The sequence below is a fragment of the Triticum dicoccoides genome, chromosome 2B (assembly GCF_002162155.2).
Source record: "Triticum dicoccoides isolate Atlit2015 ecotype Zavitan chromosome 2B, WEW_v2.0, whole genome shotgun sequence".
NCBI classification, from domain to species: Eukaryota; Viridiplantae; Streptophyta; class Magnoliopsida; order Poales; family Poaceae; genus Triticum; species Triticum dicoccoides.
In genome coordinates this window covers 412,624,695-412,643,299 of record NC_041383.1, presented here as the reverse complement: position 1 = coordinate 412,643,299, position 18,605 = coordinate 412,624,695, and the positions used below count along the sequence as shown (strand labels likewise).

General features: G+C 48.8%; 1 pseudogene; it reads left to right on the top strand.

Moving 5' to 3' along the window:
- LOC119360920 overlaps positions 1–18,330 on the top strand; it is a 99,300-nt pseudogene extending 80,970 nt beyond the window's left edge.
- The last annotated feature ends 275 nt before the right edge of the window (positions 18,331–18,605 follow it).

Genomic DNA, 18,605 nt, shown 5'->3' with positions numbered 1-18,605 from the left:
ATCAGCCTGAGGCTGCTCCGTGGGCAACACCAACCGAGAGTGGATGCATCCGGCATCTAGCATGACCCACTTGCTCCGAAAGCCATCGACCCTCTTCCCGGTCTTCAAGACCACGTTGGCCTTGGAGTATGCGACAAAGCCAGCGCACACCGAAGTATGTCTGCCGGAGATTCGGAGGGAGAAGAAGTGGCGCAGCAAGGCCACGGAAGGCATCACCCCAACGTGCGCCTCACAGTAGTAGGCGAAAATCGATAGAAGGAGAACGGAGTTGGGATGGAGATGAAGGGCCTGTAACCTGTAATGGCGGAGGACAGCGTAGAAGAACTCAGAGAAGGGAGGCATCAAGCCGACGATGACAGTGCTCATGAAGAAGGGGTAAAAGGTGCTCTCCTTGGCCTCTGGCTCGGCGGAGCCGGCTCAGAGTACAGTCTCCCCCATCTCCCTGCCTTGTGCCGCCGTCATCAGGCACGTAAAGGCGATATTCTTCTCCGTCATGTTGGCGGGATCCAGAGCCGGCGAGTACCAAGCTGGTGGAGCCTTGGCCATGGCCTTGCGAGGCGCCATCGCTCGCTGGAGGAGGAAGAATGGGGCGGATCTGGAGATTTCGGAGGCAAGAGAGCAAGAGTAAGCAAGGGGATCTGGAGCAAGGCGAATGAGAGCAATGAAGGTAAGCCTAACCCAGGGCAGCCTTTTTGTCAGTGGGGCAGTTGCCGAGGCAGCATGGGGAAGCGGAGACGCCCACGTCCAATCAACCGCCACGCGGCGAGCAAGGCCGCGGGCTGTTGGGGCCCACGGCGCTCCGCACTTGCCCTTTAGCATCGGCTGTTGGGGCCCACGACGCTCCGCACTTGCCCTTTAGCATCGCTGCTAAGCCAAGTCTGAGCGCGCCTTGGGCCCGGGGGCTACTGTCGGCGTTCTGGGAATGGGGGTCCCCAGACTTGCCTGCCTGCGGCCTGCGGCGTGGCTCAAGCAGTGGCCCATTACAGCCCGTCTTCATCAACCCAAGTTCAAGACCCTCGCGAGGGGCCAAGCCTCACGTGGCGGACGACACAAGGCTTCCTCAGGGGCGGCCTCACTAGGCAGGCTCGCGAGGAGGCGGAGACATCAAGGCAAGGAGTACCTCGCGAGGTGCTCGTGACGCAAGCCATGACGATCGAGACCAGGAGGGCGCCAGGCGGGCACCAGCCTGCACAGTGTCCTCGTTTCCTCTTTGGTGCAAAGGGGGCAAGCGCAGTCGCGGAGTACCGAAGCATCAGGCAAAGGTTTCCATATTGGTGCAACAAGACCAAGACCAGCAGGACGGCAGGGCGGAGATAACCGTGGAGCCCAAGACGGCGCCATCACCAGTGCCTTTGGCAGTTGAAGACCACCTTTAGTCAGGATAGCTTGTACTAGCTGCCCCCCTTCAAAATGGCCGTTGTTGGCTCCCTTCCTGCTCAATATTTGGGAAGAGGAGCAGGGCCTCTATATATAGGGCTAGCCACCACAGTAGAAGGAATCTCATCTAGAGACGGATCAAATCCATCCCTGGTAGAACACCGCACCAGCTCAAGAACACTCCTCGCGAGGTTGTTCTTCCTCTGTACTGTTCATCATCAGCCCCAGAGGCAATCCACCACACCACACACTGGATTAGGGTATTACACCACAACGGTGGCCCGAACCAGTATAAACCTTGCGTCCCTTGTGTTGTTCATCGTGTAGCTTAGATCCGCGGCGAGGTTTTGGAGTGTGGATCGGTAGGGAGAAGATCTTCGTGCGCACCCTAGAGTTCGAACCTTAAGGGTTTTGCCGGAACCCGATATCCGACAGTACACATATGTCACTCCCAAATACATGAAGAAATTCGCTCTTAACCCTCCATGCTCAAGACCTCCTCTGGCACCTGGCCAAAGAGCTGATCCAACAAGCCTTAAACATGGTGAGGATTATGCTAATGAATGGGCCAGGCGGCAAGTTAAGTTGGCCAAGCAGGCCAAAGAAGCAGTGAAGAAATTTAATGAGGATTCTGCTGCTGCCGCTGCCGCTGCTGAGGCTTCTTCAAGCAAGAAGGCTATGCCAAAGAAGCCAGCCAATAAACCACCTTCCTCAGCAATGCCCTCACGGCCAAGTTCTTCTTCAATGCCCTCACGGCCAATCTCCTCAGTGCCACCAAGGCAAATTCCTCAAGCTGCCCCAATTCCTCAAGTTGCACAAATTCCTTGGGTTTCAAAACCCCCAGCTCCTCTGGCAAAGTCCTCAGCACTCGTGCATCTCGCCATGTGCCAAAGGACCACTAGCATATCAATTGCCTCAGGAGCTTCAGCAAGTTCTTCATCTCAGCCTTCATCAACCGGTCCCACTCTGCTGAAGACCAAGGGCACTGCTGGACGAGGCACTAGACCAAGTCCTTACAAGAAGTAGGTGGTCTTTCAAACTCCATCTGATGATGAGGCTGATGATGATGAATTAGCTAATATTATCAAGGACAGACAGCAGCAGGCCGCTAGAGCCAAAGGGAGTGTTGTGCCCCTTCTACTAGATCAGAAGAAGATCCTCGATTTCATCGATCTTTGGCACAAAGATCCAAATGCTCCAATGCTAGAGTTGGGCCTCACTCCTGGACAAAGTCACATGGTGACGGCATTCATTGCTGAAGAAAAATGGAAGTATGACCAAGCCAGAGTGGCTAAGAAAGCGCAGTACAAGAAGCAGCGCTATCTAAAGGACAATGTCCTCAGTCTTTCGCCTGAGCAGCTCATTGCACTACAAGCTGATATCAAAAAGCTCAGCGATGAATTTGACGCCTACAAGGCTGAATGGCAGGGTGCCAAGGTCAGATTCATCAAGCTGATGAAGAAATTCACTTCAAGTGTTGCTGCTCCTGTGCACATTAAAGTCATTCCGGCTGAAGCATCTGCACAAGCCACCGAAGGAATTGCCAGCACCGCTGATGAAAATCAGGCTGCTGATGAAACTGCAAGCACCAGGGCTGCTGAAGAAATTCCAGCCTCTGAAGAAACTGCGAGGGCAACCACTAGTGTTGTGCCTAAAGAATCTGCCAGGCCAGCTCAAGACTCTGTTGCTGCACCTGAAGAAATTGCTCAAGACAGGCCAACTGCATCAGTTGGGCCTGAAGAAATTGATCCTAATCCCACTGCTCCGCTTGCACCAACACCAAGCCCAATTCTTCCTTCTACTCTGGAAGTGAAGAAAACCAAAGCTGCGGAGCGAGCTGCTCTAAAAAAGAGGAAAGCATCGGCTGCCTAGAAATCTTCGGCCCCCAAGAAGGCGAAGATTTTGACAAGTTCAATGGACAATCCCATTGATGATGTTCCTCGAGCAAGCATGCCATCAAAGGAACTTGTTCCTTATAGTGAAGAATATCATATTCCTAAAGAATCTGCTGAAGAAGATCCCTCTGCTGCTTCCACAGAGCAGATGGATGAAGAAATTGAAGTTGAGACTTTCTCTTCAACTCCTCAAGTATCATCGCCAACGCCTCAGTTTACTGCTGAAGAAGCCGGTATTGAAGAAATGGAAGTGGATGAGGATATGGACATTGGTTGCACCACTCCAGTGATGAATGATGATTTTTGGGATAGTCAACACCCCAACTCTCCTCTGTTCACACCACTGTAGTAAATTCCTCAGTCCCCAGCACCAACAGAAGTTCAGATGGGCTCTGAAGAAATACACATTGCCCCTTCCATTCATGAAGAAATTCCAGCCACTAGTGCTGATGAAAATGTTGCTGAAGAAAAAAGGAGGCCCAGGCTGCTACTGAAGCAGAAGCTGATATTCCTTAGCCTGCGGCTCCAGAAATTGACATTCTAGAAGTTATTCTTCAAATCATTGACACTCCTCAGCCACAGCCAAAGAATTCATTCTCCAAAACTCCAAAGTTCAAGGCTGATGCCTTCTTCAATGAGCATGTATTCTTCACCGATTACAATCCCTATGATTCTGCTTGTCTAAGGAGGAAGCGCTTCTGGAGTCAAGCTAATTTCTATTCTTCGGTGCTATCCAACAAGGATAAAGTCTTCGACCATGAGCATATTTCTCACATGGATATGGAATCACTGTCTTTCTTCACGTCAGTCCTTGCTGCCATTCATGATGCTGGCCTGCTCAATTTCTGCATTGACATTTGCGATTGGAATGAAGAACTCATTCTTCAATTCTATGCGACGCTGCACATCACCGGCAATGCTGAAGATGTGAACTCATGGGTGTTGGACTGGATGACAGAGACCACACACTATAAGGCACCGGCCACTGAATTGCTTCGTGCCATGCCTGCCAGTCCTCCCCTAGAAGGTGCATGTCTCATCTACTCTGAAATTGAGCTGTCAGATCATTTCATGCAAGTGCTGATGAAGCCGGTGAAGCCTGGACAAGCCTCAAGGACAAAATTCCTTGTGAAGGAATTGCAATATGTTCCAAGGATAGTCTATCACATTCTGACGAAGACATTGAGTCCAATCAAAGGCCACGACTTGAATGATGAAGAAGTCGCTAGCATCATGAAGAATCTGCTTTTCAACATCATGCATGGTATTCCCGTGAACTATCATGATTTCTTCATGAGGACTTTGGCAAGCGTTGCAATGTCCCCCTTTGAGTTGAAGCCTTATGCTCCCTGGGTTATGAGATTCCTCATATCAAGGTCTTCACTCAACTACAAAGCTGATACACTCAACCATGGCAGCTACTTGCCCCCAATTGAAGTCCTCAAATGGACATTTTCCTCAGCTGATGAAAAGGGCAAGGCCGCTGCTATTATTGATGAGGGCATTCGACCATTGGATGGACAGTTTCGCAAAGCTGCTTCATACTCCACCAATGATGACTCTGCTACTCATGACTCTGCCGCCAATGCATCCAAGCAAAGTCCTCAGGCAACAACTCCAAGGGTGATGACTGATCATGAGCTTCTCCTCAGTCTTCATCAAAAGGTGGATTGCAATCACAAATGGGTAAAACGTTAGTTTGGTTCAATTCTTCACATCATGACTGCCACATATAATTTAGTGAATAAGAACCATTACTACCTTAATGAAGTATTTGATCGCACCTGGGCTATACTGTCTCACCTTTACGGTGATGAAGATCTCAAGCAGATGGGTTTCAAGCAGGACTTCGGCTGGTCTAAGCCTCCACCGAAGAAATTCAAGAAAGTTGAAGTTCCTCCTTTTGTGCCCATCTCATATTCTTCATCCCGCGATACCGATGACAATGAAGATCTGGACGACACTGTGGCAGGCCCTACTCCAACAAACGACCCCAACAATGCTGACGCTCCTCCATCGACTTCGTGAAGAAATTCTTCAGGGGCGTTAGTCCTCACTTTTGTCCCTTTTGGTCATTTGATGACACACGGAGAGAAATTTGAGTTAGTCTTCAAGCGAGTCTATATATATGGGTGTTTTTTGTTAAGTTGCAACTCTCGCTCTTCTGAAGCTCTTGTTGATTGAGTTGTAAACTTAAGTCCGATGGTGACCTGATACTTATGCTCTGTTTTTCTACATGATATTCCCTCATTATTGTTATGCACGCATGTTGAATTACATCAGTCACCATATTTCATCATGCATTTCAAATTCTTCATTTCATATGTTAAATGTGTGTATGAATTACAAGATATAGGGGGAGATCTCCATGATTCTACTCTTCAAATGTGCATTGCTTCAAAAACAAATTCCTCACTATGCACATCTTCAGGGGGAGTTCTTCTATATCTTGCAATCAAATTCCTCAATATTGAGTACTTTCAATACATATGTTTATCCCCGTCGAAAACTTAACCTATATTGTCATCAATCACCAAAAAGGGGGAGATTGTAAGTGCATCTAGTGCCCCTTAGTGGTTTTGGTGTATTGAAGACTTATAGGTTAAGGGACTAATATGTTTGTGAGTGTACACAGGCTCTATAAGTCAATGAGGAGTTTGATATTAACAGTGAAAGTCGACCCCTAAAAATGAATGTCTTCGGCTGAAGACTTTGGTTCTCCTGAAGACTTTGAAAGTGAAGAAATCGGTGTGACCTTGAAGACTTCGATATTCATGCGAGGAATCTGAAGCGTGAAGACTTTTGTTTTCGTAGTTTCATTTTCTCTTTCTTGAGTCATAGAAAACACTGTACTGTTAAAGGGGGTCGAGGTAATACCAAGGAAACTAATTTCCAAGTGATGCTCAACTCAAAAGCCTACACCTGCCTTGAGGAATTCAAACCTCAAATATTCGACCGTTGTTGAGTCGCGCGCCAGTTGTTCCAAAATATCCTACCACCTAACGGTCATATCTGCCAAGGGCATCTATGTCTTATCAAGTCGGGCTGCTCCCTAGGCTATAAATAGCCGCCCCCTACAACCACTAGTTGGTTGGCTGCTCAGAGAGAAACTGACACTTGTCATTTGAGAGCATCCCATCCTCCGAGGACTTTGAGTGAAAATCATCAAGTGAGGAAAACCCAAATCCCAAACCCAAACCTACAAAACCCGAAGTGATTGAGCATCACTGAAGAGATTGTTCCTGTGTGGAACCGACGCTTGTTACCTTGAGGACTGTGTATCCTCCAGATGGTTAGGCGTCATGGTCTGAGCATCCAAGAGTAATTGTGGATTGCCGAGTGACCAAGTCTGTGAAGGTTTGGAAGTCACCTGTGAAGACTTACCACTACTGTTGGGCGAGGTCTGTGTGATCTTAGCTCAAGGAGAATACGGTGAGGACTGTGTGTCCGGGACTGTGTGTCCTCGAGTTTACATACTTAGCCGCTCCAACCAGACATACAATTGTCAAAGTAGTTGGAACTGGTCTACCAAATCATTATCTTCACCAAGCCAACTGGTTCTATTTCCTCAACCCTTTCATTTCCTCATTTGTGTCTTGATGAACTTGATCATTACTGTTTGAAGACTTGGACTGAAGACTTTCTCTAATTCCTCAATCCTATTTCTTTAGTCTGTTTTGTCTTCATCCTCCTTATCCTGTGTTTACGCTTTCTATACTCTATGTTTGTCTTTCATTTCATCATGATGACTATGTTGTTGCTCTGTTATGCTTATACATGAGTACTTATTCCGCAGCAAGTAGTTCTTCGTTTAGGAATTTCCTCACCCTGAAATTCCTCAGTGAAGAATTCATAAAAATCGCCTATTCACCCCCCTCTAGTCGACATAACGCACTTTCAGGTATTTCGGTGCCGTTCTAAGCAAATTTGCATGTGCCATCTCAAATTTTCAAAATAAATTTCTCTTTTGTGTTCTCTACCGCTCGCGAGGAGGTGAAGGGTGACTAATATTTTCCATGCTAGATGTGTTATTCTAACTATGGGTGTTTATTCACTTGCTATTGCACGAGAGTACGACAAAGGTATTAGGGATTCTCAGTCCCGATATGAAAAATGAATTTACTTTATGTTTTCAAATAATAAATTCCTTGGAAAGTGTTGCTATGGTGGGCACCCGTGGATACGGTTAGCCATGGAAAGTGAAAGTAATGGTGGAAAAAGGAACACACTTTATTTTTCTTTTTGGGAACCGCCTATGATGTATCTAGCATGGAAAGTATTGAGATCTCTAAGTCATTTTCGTTGGTGGGAAAAGTATGCATCTCAAAAATATTTTTATCTCTCAATTTAAGCTTTGAGCTCTAGCACCTCTACAAATCCCTACTTCCCTCAGCGAAGGGCCTTTCTTTTACTTATACAATTTTTATTTTGAATTTGAGTCTCCATCTTCTCTTATAAAGCACCAACTAAGGGGCACTATGATCCTATTTGAGCATTGGGTGTAGCTAATATTTGAGTGTGTTTCATGAATGGATCAATGATTGAGCATAATGGGCTAGCGATAATTTGCTTTAGTGTTGATATTTTGAGAGACATGTATGCTTGTTGGTATGCTTGAGTATTAAAGTCTTCATGTCAAAACTAGACTATTGCTTTGAATCATATAAAAGTCCAAATGTCCATGCTATAAAGAAAAGAAATGTGATGAACATGTTAGGCAACATTCCACATCAAAAATTTTGTTTTTATGATTTACCTACTTGAGGACGAGCAGGAATTAAGCTTGGGGATGCTAATACGTCTCCAACGTATCTATAATTTTTGATTGTTCCATCCTATTATATTATCATTCTTGGATGTTTTACAATCATTTTATAGTCATTTTATATCATTTTTTGGTACTAACCTATTGACATAGTGCATAGTGTCAGTTGTTGTTTTCTGCATGTTTTTTACATCGCAGGAAATCAATACCAAACGGAGACCAAATGCAGCGTAACTTTTTGTGGATTTTTTTGGGGCAGAAGACATCTAGTGGGCCAGGGAAGCATCTGGGGGTGCCCCGAGGGGAGCAACACCCACCAGGGCATGCCAGGAGGCCCAAGCGCGCCCTGGTGGGTTGTGCCCACCTCGGGTGCCCCCTGAACCACCTCTTTGCTCTATAAATACCCCAATATTCCAGAAAACCTAGGGGGGTCGACGAAAATCAATTCCAGTCGCCGCAGAGTCTAGAACTACCAGATCCAATCTAGACACCATCACGGAGGGGTTCACCACCTCCATGCCTCTCCGATGATGCGTGAGTAGTTCTTTGTAGACCTACCGGTCTGTAGTTAGTAGCTAGATGGCTTCCTCTCTCTCTCTCTCTCTCGATTATCAATACAATGGTCTCTTGGAGATCCATATGATGTAAGCCTTTTTGCGGTGTGTTTGTTGGGATCCAATGAACTTTGAGTTTATGATCAGATCTATGTTTTTATCCATGAAAGTTATTTGAGTCTTCTTTGATCTCTTATATGCATGATTGCTTATAGCCTTGTATTTCTTCTCTGATATTTGGGTTTTGTTTGGCCAACTTGATCTATTTATCTTGCAATGGGAAGAGGTGCTTTGTAGTGGGTTCGATCTTATGGTGCTTGATCCCAGTGACAGAAAGGGAACCGACACGTATGTATCGTTGCTACTAAGGATAACAAGATGGGGTCTATATCTAAATAAATAGATAAATAGATCTTGTCTACATCATGTCATCGTTCTTATTGCATTACTCTGTTTCTCCATGAACTTAATACACTAGATGCATGTTGGATAGTGGTCGATGTGTGGAGTAATAGTAGTAGATGCAGGCAGGAGTCGGTCTACTAATCTTGGACGTGATGCCTATATAACGATCATTGCCTGGATATCGTCATGATTATTTGAAGTTCTATCAATTGCCCAACAGTAATTGTTTTCCCACCGTTTGCTACTTTTCTCGAGAGAAGCCACTAGTGAAACCTACGGCCCTCGGGTCTCTTTTCATCATATTTGCCTTTGCGATCTATTTTCCTTTGCATTTATTTTCAGATCTATTAAACCAAAAAAAATACAAACATACCTTCCTGCAATTTATTTGTTCCATGATCTATTTATCCCATCTACCACTTTTTACCTCACGTTATTTGCCTATCTTGAGTTTTGTGTGACAAATGATGGTTCTAAATTCCTATTTTGACCAAAACATGCGAGAGGTTGACACTGATTTCTTATAGATTACTTTCAACTACTTTATGAACATCAATGCTACCTTTGAAGAGAGTATATTAGCCTCAGTAACTTGTGTTATGGATATTGCAAGTAATCCCTCTGCTCTCATGCCTTTGAAGACATGTTCTAGTGTCTTTGTTCACTCATTTCTATGTGTATATGTAGTCTTATATGGAGCAAAATATCCAAAATCATCTTATAGTTCTGAAGGAGGTAGTAATAAAATATTTGGTTTCTGTTTGAATTAGAACCAGGTCCACGGTGGAGATGAAGTTCTCAAAGTCATGCCGCGTGAACTGGAAGACCAGAGGATGAATTCTACTGCTAAACTATCCAGCTGATGTGTCCTTGTCTCCACGTGTCCTGAACTAGTGTTTTCCTGTAGGATCGTTGTCAGGTGTGTTCTCGAGGGTGTACTTCACCACTACTATTTCCTAGTTGTGCCTTCGATTATGAAGGGTGTGGTTCTTGTAAAGCTTCCTGACAAATCTGATGCGGACTATCTTCATCATCATGTTTATGAGTGGAAAGACCACTCTGTTAGGTTCTCCAAGGTTGACGAGATGATGATGGTGCTGGTAGACTTCTCTCACGAAATCCATGGCCTATTCAGCTATGCGGGGTTCATCCCGTAGGTCGGTCACAATAAATAGGCTGCAGAGTTTAGTTAGTGCAACTTTGCTTGTCTGTAGTAAGTACTATTGTTTAGTACTTGATTTGTGTGTGTGAACACTGTATTGTTTAGTATTGCTGCTTTTGTTGTGTGGTGAGTCCTGAGAATAGTCTATGTTAATGTCTGTCCACTCAATTCAGTCTGTATATTTTGAAGTATCCAGATCATCTTTTTTGTGAGGACGGTTTATCAATTATGGTTACACTCCAATATATGTATGCATTGCAGGGTTTATCGCACCCACCAGGATTTCCAATCCCATGGATGTTCGGTCCATACGATTTATCATGACCTTTGGACTGTCCTGCTTGTGGGAGTAAGTGGGGGGCCTGCATGCCATGCGTAATTGGATGATCAATCTTCTGTTTAGAACTTGAACATAGTGATTTCCTGGTAAGGATTCACTCGTGACACATCAAGTAAATCTTATTGATTTACTGTCTAAATCTTATTGATTTAATGTAATATTTTCTTACTTTTGCTACAATTTTACGATGCAGGTTTTGCCATGTGACATTCATCACAGAATAAACCTTTTGGTTTGCTCCAAGATGGTTATTTTTGCAGGTCTCACTTCATATGTCGTGTCAGTAATGAAGGCACTGTCCATCACTTATATTACTAGACACAATTGGATCAGTCTGTTGTCTGAGTACAATCTAAAGCCCTATGATGAACTGCACTTTGGTTTAACAAACACGCCACAATTAGTTCTTCTCGCATTTAAAAGAAATGAAAAAAAGACTGGATCAAGGTCACGGAGCCTAGTCAAGTTAGAAAGCTGATCATAGCAGACCAGAGACGATCACTGCTGTCTCAGACATTGGTACCACCTTCAGCAACAGATCGAGCACCGGCACCTTCTCCGACGACACTTGCTCTAGCATTGACAGCGGCAGCAGCTCAGTCTAATCCACCTGAGGATTGGGCGCCAATCGCGTCAGCGGATCGTGCTGATCTATCGGAGGATCGGGCATCGACACCGGCACCAACTCCGACACCGGCACCAGCTCCACAAGGAGCACCATCTCCGGCAGCAGCAACAACACTACCAGTCACACGGGCACAGGCACCAGCAACAGCTCCGGCACCTGCACCAACACTTGAAGTTGTGCTTGCATCTGCTCCAGCCTGTGCAACGGCAATGGAACTAGCAGTTGCACCGGCAACAGACTGGGCTGCAGTTCGCACTGCATATACTAAAGTCCTTACAAAAACCGACATCTCCACCTTCTTGGTAAACACTAGCCGCCCAAGTGCTTTGTTCTTTTTTCTTTCCATGTTGTTTCACATGATTCACTATGTTGATGTAACTGTTTGTGTATGTCTTCTTGTTTGCAAACAGAGAATTCCTAGAGCAACGAGGGAGTCGTTCAACAATCTGGACGACCGTGGCCAAGTTTCTCTTACCATGCCCAACCTTGGTGTGAATGAACCTGCTCACTATACCGTAAGTACAAAGGATGGTCGCATGATGATTGATGCTAAAGGATGGTCAAGGTTCAAATCTAAATCAAATCTTGCGGTAGGGGGTGATGTCGAAATCGAACTTTCTCGGCAGGGAGAGCTAGTCCAAATCAACTTTGAAATTCTTTAGTAGCAGCACACAACTACCGAACTGATCTATCCTCTGAGAGATTTTGATGTAATAATATGGCATGGTGAAACAAGTGTCCTATGTGTATAAGTAGTACGACAGTATTATTTATCACGTAGGATATCATTGATAGAATTGCAACTTTGATTGTTGGTTAGGAACTGTCGTTCAATTTCATTCTAACAGCTGCCATGCTTTATTCAATTTTCTGTATTCGCCTTGCGACATCATCTAAAACCAGCACCGTACCAATCACTTGCAATATGAAATGCGCTGAGGTAGAACACATGGGCCCCCAAACATGAAGGCCCACCGGCCTGTGGCCCAAAGTCCAGAACTGTGAGCCTGTCTGAGTATTATATTCTCAGTTGAACCCCCATATTATGTTATATATATTCCACTTGATTTTTCTTATGTATAACATTGTGATATAAAAGATTTTTATATTTCTTTACAGAGGGAGTATCTCTCCGCCAAAAATATATTTATGTGTAACTAGTTACTCCTGCCTTTCTACTTCCTTTCGCTGATATGTGGGGCATCCGGCAACGGGGTCCGTGTGCCATGCACCAAATTAGAGTTCACAACTGCACGGTAGACTCACCCCGGTCGTAGCGCCACAGTAATGCCCAATGAGCCATTAAATCACAAAAAAACCACCTTTCCAGCTTTAGCAGTAAGCTGGACGGACGAAGCAGCAATATTTCACCGGGCCTGAATCCCCTTCTCCCTTGTCTGCTTGTTCAGATAAAACCCCCTCTCTCACTGGGCATGAATCCCCTTCTCCCCTGTCTGCTTGTTCAGAGAAAACCCCCTCTCGGCAATTGCATACAGTTTTCTCATGGGGAACTAGGTATGAATTCTTTATCCATCCCCAATAAATCCAAGTCCCATGGAGAACCAGGTTTCCTGGGATGGCAGCCGCCGTCGTTGATGCATTTTTCTTCCTACTGAATCTAGTGTGTTTCATTTGCAGTGCCCAAAGTACGAGGACCCTACAGGTTTCTGCGCCCTCGGCGAGATGCCACACTTGTTCCTTCTAATCCTAACACAGGATTTTAAAACACTCACAGTATGTTCCTAGAATTCTCTTTTCTATCCGGGAGGGTGGGGTTTTTTGAACATGCTGTTGACTAATTTGGAAATTTGGATTGGTATATTTGGATAAAAGGTACTAGTACCATGGTCAACACTAACACGAAGGAGGAAATTATTTCTAGATTTGGACATCGAATACATTGTGTTCTCATATTATTTTTCCTGTAGTGCATTCCTTGCTCTGCCAGAACACATGTACTCAAGATGGTCAGCCTTGCCATAACTGAATACACCAGTTTAATGGTCACACTAAAGACAAGCCATGGATATAAGTTCCGAGTTGGGTTCATGAACCAAGAAGATCGCTGCTTTTTTATAGCCGAACTTGGATAAACTTTCTTGAGTGTTACAGACTGAAAGTTGGTGCACGAATGTTGTTGGAAATAGCAGAACCTAGTCTCATCTTCACTGTGATCTTCCACCCCCGATGTCATTCCAGTTGTTCATCCATGTTAGTTTTGTATCTGGTTCTTGCTTGTTGCCTCGGTTACTTCTTTAATCCACCTATTTTGTCTAACTAATCACAATTTAACTTTAGAAGTAGTAACAATTTGTGATTCCCTTCTCTCACGAAGATGCTACTTCTAACTAATATTTCTTACAATTGGTGGCATGTGTAGGTTATTTCAAAGTTAAGCACGCCACTCGTTTGTTATTCTATAAGAACTTGACTGTTACTGATGGCACTAAAGTTGACTGGGATGACATCCACATGTTCCTACACTTTATTGATCATCTTGAGGTCCTTGTGGGGCGTTTCAATGGTGGAAGACCACGTGGGATATGTGTGCCACTGCTGCACACGTTGAACAGGTCCAACTATGTCGAGAAACTTTTGGTACGAGCTGTTTTCTGTTATATATGTTGTTCATAAACTCTTGCTTATACACAGTTTTATAGATGTGATCTCCTTGAAACTGAAACAGCCCAGTTCTATTGTTCCTATACAGATGCCTGACCATGGTCGGGTCAGACTTTTGCTTGGTCACAACATGATGTTTATGTCGACCTACTCCACTCCCCTTGGAGGTGAAAAGATAATTATTCATGGGTGGTCTCAAATAATGAAGGCCCGTCCATCTTGGAGAATAGGAGGGAAGGTTATGCTCATGCTTTTCCATGGCTCCAAAGCAAATATCCTGTTTATTGACTGCACTGCGAGATGAAGCCACTTTCAGAAGGTTGTGGATGCGCGGGGTGGCGCCTGGCCTTGTCCTGGGGCTTGGTGGCCTCACCCTTGCTAACTGTAGACAAAGAGAACTTTTCAAGGCGTGCTTTGCACGTTTGAACCTGTATAAGTACTCATACTGCTTTCAGCTATGGTTGTTAAGTGTCCTTGCTGGTTTCAGTTAAGGTTGTTAAGTACTCCTGCTGCTTTTACAGTCTGTCGTGTCTCTTCAGTCCTGTCTTTCTCCAGCTGCCAAAACCAAACCAGCGCCAGCGGGGCCGCCTGCTTCCGCCTCCCACGGCTGGCTGCACCTCAGCGCACCCTTCGCTACCCCACCGTCTCCTAAATCATTAACGCCGACGTCCGAGGCCTTGGCGTCGTCCTCAGCGCGCTTTGGTGCGCTTGCTGTCGGATTTCGGGTTCCGGCAAACCCTTGAGGTTCGAACTCTGGGGTGCGCACGAAGATCTTTCCCCTACAAACTCGCGTCTCGAAGGCTCGCAAGGAATCTAGGCTAGGGAGAAGAACACACAAGGGACACGAGGTTTATACTGGTTCAGGCCACCATTGTGGTGTAATACAATACTCCAGTGTGTGGTGTGGTGGATTGCCTCAGGGGCTGATGATGAACAATACAAAGGGAGAACAGCCTCGCGAGGGGCTATTCTTGAGCTGGTGCCATGAACTGCTTGGGTGAGTTCAGTCGCCTCTCTCTAGTCTATGCGCAATCTGGATCCTCTCTGATCGATCCATCCCCCCCTCTCTACTGTGGTGGCTAGTCCTATTTATAGAGGGAGGCCCTGGGCCTCTTCCCAAATCATGAGAGGGAAGGGCGCCAACAATTGGCCATTTTGAAGGGGAACATCTAGTACACTTATCCTGACTAAAGTTGGTCTTCGACTGCCAAAAACTCTGGCGGTGACGCCGTCCTGGGCTCCATGATGATTTCCATCCTGTCGCTTTGCTGGTCTTGGTCTTGTTGCACCGAAACGGTAACCTTTGCCTGATGCCTTGGCCTGTGCTTGCCCCCTTTGCACCAAAGGGGAAACAATGACACTGCATAGGCCAGCGCCTGCCTGGCGCCCGCCTGGTCTCGGTCGTCATGGCTTGCGTCACGGGCTCCTCGCGAGGTGCCCTGCCTTGATCTCTCCGCCTCCTCGCGAGCCTGCCTGATGAGGCTGCTCCTGAGGAAGCTTCCTCTCATCCGCCCTGCGAGGCTTGGCCCCTCGCGAGGGTCTTGAGCTTGAGCTGATGAAGCTGGGCTGCACTGGGCCTTCGCTTGAGCCACACCGTAGGCCGCAGGCAGTCAAGTCTGGGGACCCTCGTTCCTGGAACACCGACAGTAGCCCCCGGGCCCAAGGCACGCCCCGACTTGGCTTAGCAGAGAAGCGAAGGGGCAAGTGCGAAGCGCCACGGGCCCCAATAGCCTGCGGCCTTGGGCACCGCGTGGCGATTGATTGGACGTGGGCGTCCCCGCTTCCCCATGACGCCTCGGCAACCGTCCATCTGACAAAACAGGTGCCTGGGCCAGACTTATTTGCTCCGTTCTCATTCGCCTTGCTCCAGATCCCCTTTCTTGCTCAGCTCCTTCTTGCTCCCAAAATCCTCCAGATCTGTCTCAATCCTTCCCATCCGGCCAGCCATGGTGCCTCGCAAGTCCCCGGCCGAGGCCTGGTACTCGCCGGCTCTGGATCCCCCGAATGTGTCGGAGAAGAATCTCGCCCTCACGCGCCTGATAACGGTGGCACAGGGCAACGAGGGGGCGACTGTGCTCAAGGCCGGCTCCGCCCAGCCTGAAGGCAAGGGAAGCACCTTCTACCCGCTCTTTGTGAGCGCCATCATCGCCAGTCCGGTGCCTCCCTTTTCCGAGTTCTTCCTCGCTGTTCTTGGCCAATACAACTTGCAAGCTCTGCACCTCCACCCCAACTTTGTTCTTCTCCTGGCGATTTTCGCCTACTATTGTGAGGCTCACGTTGGGGTAAAGCCCTCAGTGGCCTTGCTGCGTCATTACTTCTCCCTCCGAGTTTCTGGTGACCACATTACCGCATGTGCGAGCTTTATCGCATACTCCAACTCCAATGCCATCTCGAAGCCCGGGAAGAGGATCGACGGCTTCCGGAGCAAGTGGGTCATGGTGGATGTTGGGCGCATCCACCCTCGACTGGTGCTGCCTACGGGGCCGCCCAAGGCCGTTGACGCGTGGTCCCGCGCGGAGCTTGTCGGCCCCCGCGCGAAGGTGGTGCTGAAGAGGATGAATGCAGATCTGAGGCCAGGCAACTTGGGGGCGGCGAAGCTGACCGGGGCTACGCTCCTGAGGGAGTTCCTGGAGCACCGGGTGGCTCCACTCCGTGAGCACTCACTCCCACTGTGGAGGCTTGGGGAAGCAGATGCCGCCCTCCTCCTGAGCTCTGAGGCCCTGGCCGACGAAGATCTGGCCGCGGCTCTCCACTCCTTGGTTGGGAGACGTGGCGAGCCCGGAGGGCGCTCCTGTCCCCCTATTCCTTCGCGACGACTGGGAACAGGTGGTGAGCGCCATGCCCACCTTCAATGGCGAGGGGCTGGTGCCTGCAGAAGCTCCCGCGGATCTGGCAGCGTTGGCGATGGTGAACGTGTCCTCCGACGACTCCAGCGGGAGTGAGGAGGAAGAAGAGGAGGAGGAAGAAGAGCCTGACTCTAAGGCGACCGACGAGGAGTCGGGGGAGTCCTTTTTCTCGGAGCAGGTCCCGTGCCCTCCGCTCCATGCCGGACGACGATCAGGCTGGCGCCAGGCGAGGCGGGGAGGACTCTCCCTTGGTCCCGAGGAAAGGCAGGACGGGGCTAGTTCTCCCAGGGCCTGATCTGGTCCCGGGGCGGTCTGAGGCTAGCTCCGGCCCTCCTGACGTGCCTTCTACTTCCGGGCCTCCCAAGGCTGACCCAAGCTGTAGGCTCTCGGGCTTCAAGTTTGGCCGGAGGCTGCTTGAGTCCTCGAACGATGACCAGTAAGTGCTCGATTCGTGTTTTGCTTTGTTTCTGTCGCCAAGGCTTGACGTCTGCATCCTTTTGGCCAGGTCGGCGCCTGCAGCAAAATGGTTGAAAGGGTCCTCGGTGACCCTGCTTGGGGCGAGTTCATCTGCCGGGGTAGCGCCTTCATCTGCGGGGAAAGGAGGCGGCGAGGCTCACGCCTCCCCTGCCCGATCATCTTCGCGAGGCAAGCAGGGACGCTCCGGCGAGGAGTCAGCCCCCGTGTCCCCGCTGACTCTGGAGGTGCCTGCGCTCGATGCTGTCGCCGGGGTGGCCAAGGCCCAGGGGGTTCCTTCCTCCCAAGCCGTGATCACGCTGACGTCCTCTCCGCCTATTCCACCGGCTCCCGTCTCTTCCGACTCCTCCGCCGTCCTGGACCAGGCTGCCAACGAACTGAGCCGGTTGCGGGAGGATCTTTGGAGCGTGGACCCCCCGCCTAATGGCTGGGCATTTGGAGCTAGCCTCTGGCTGGGCCCGCTCCGCTGCCTCCGTCCGAGCGGCACTGAGCCAGGCCGTGTCTGCCTTTGATGAGGAGAAGCAGGCCGCCTCCCAGGCCAAGCCGCTCGCAACGCTGCTTTGGGTGACGCTGTGGATGCCCTGGGCCGCTGCAAGGTGCTGGAGGACGAGCTTCAAGGCCTACGTGACGAGCTCATGAAGGAGGTCCGCGGCCGCAAACAGAAGGAGGAGGAGATGAAGGCTCGGGAAGCTGCCGTCAGGGACCGGGACACCGAGCTTGACGACCATCGCGGCCGGTTGGAGACGCTGGAGCAGGCGCTGAAGGTGAAGAGGGCCGAGCTAGACGGCAAGCCAAAGGTCCTGGCCGAGGATCGAGTGGCCTTCGCCAAGCTGGAGGAGAAAGCTCACGCCGCGCTGAAGACGCTTTATGAGGGCGGCTTGGAGAAGTCGTTGGCTGGCGCAGAGGACGGCCCTGCCGAGCTGCTTCCCTTCCTGGTCCGCGCACTTGAAGATGTTGCGGACGGCCTTGGTCCCACGGCCGAGGCCGAGGCGCGTGCCCTGTCTTTTGCAGCGCTGACGCGTGTCCTCAGCCACGTCTACCTTCGTGACCCCAACGTCGACCTCGACAGCCTGCTGGAGCCTGTGAGCGGCGACCTTGCCACTGCTGCTGCTGAGGCCGTGAAAGTCTGAGCCAAGGCTTTGCTGGGGAGGTTCCGCGCCTTCAGCACCTTGCTCGGGCACGATGCCGCCGACTCCGCGGCCTCAGGAGGTGGAGCCGCCCAGCGTGACTCCACCACAGGTGGCGGCGCCACTAGAAAGTGATCCCTTCGCGGCTTCTGTCCTGTTTTAATTCATGCGACATGCACCATGCCTCGTGGAGGCATTTAAACTTGTGTTCGGTGTTGTGAAACAATCTATGGCTTGTAATATTTGCTTTTGAATTCCCTAGAATTTGCATTTTCCCCTCCTATTTGCTTGTGTTCTACGTCGGCAGGGCCCGACCCCGCGCATACCTCAGCCGCTGTTAGCCCCGACCGGAAACCAGGACGGGACTAAGGAGTGAGGGGCTACATGGCCAGTTAGGCTCCTGAGTTGCG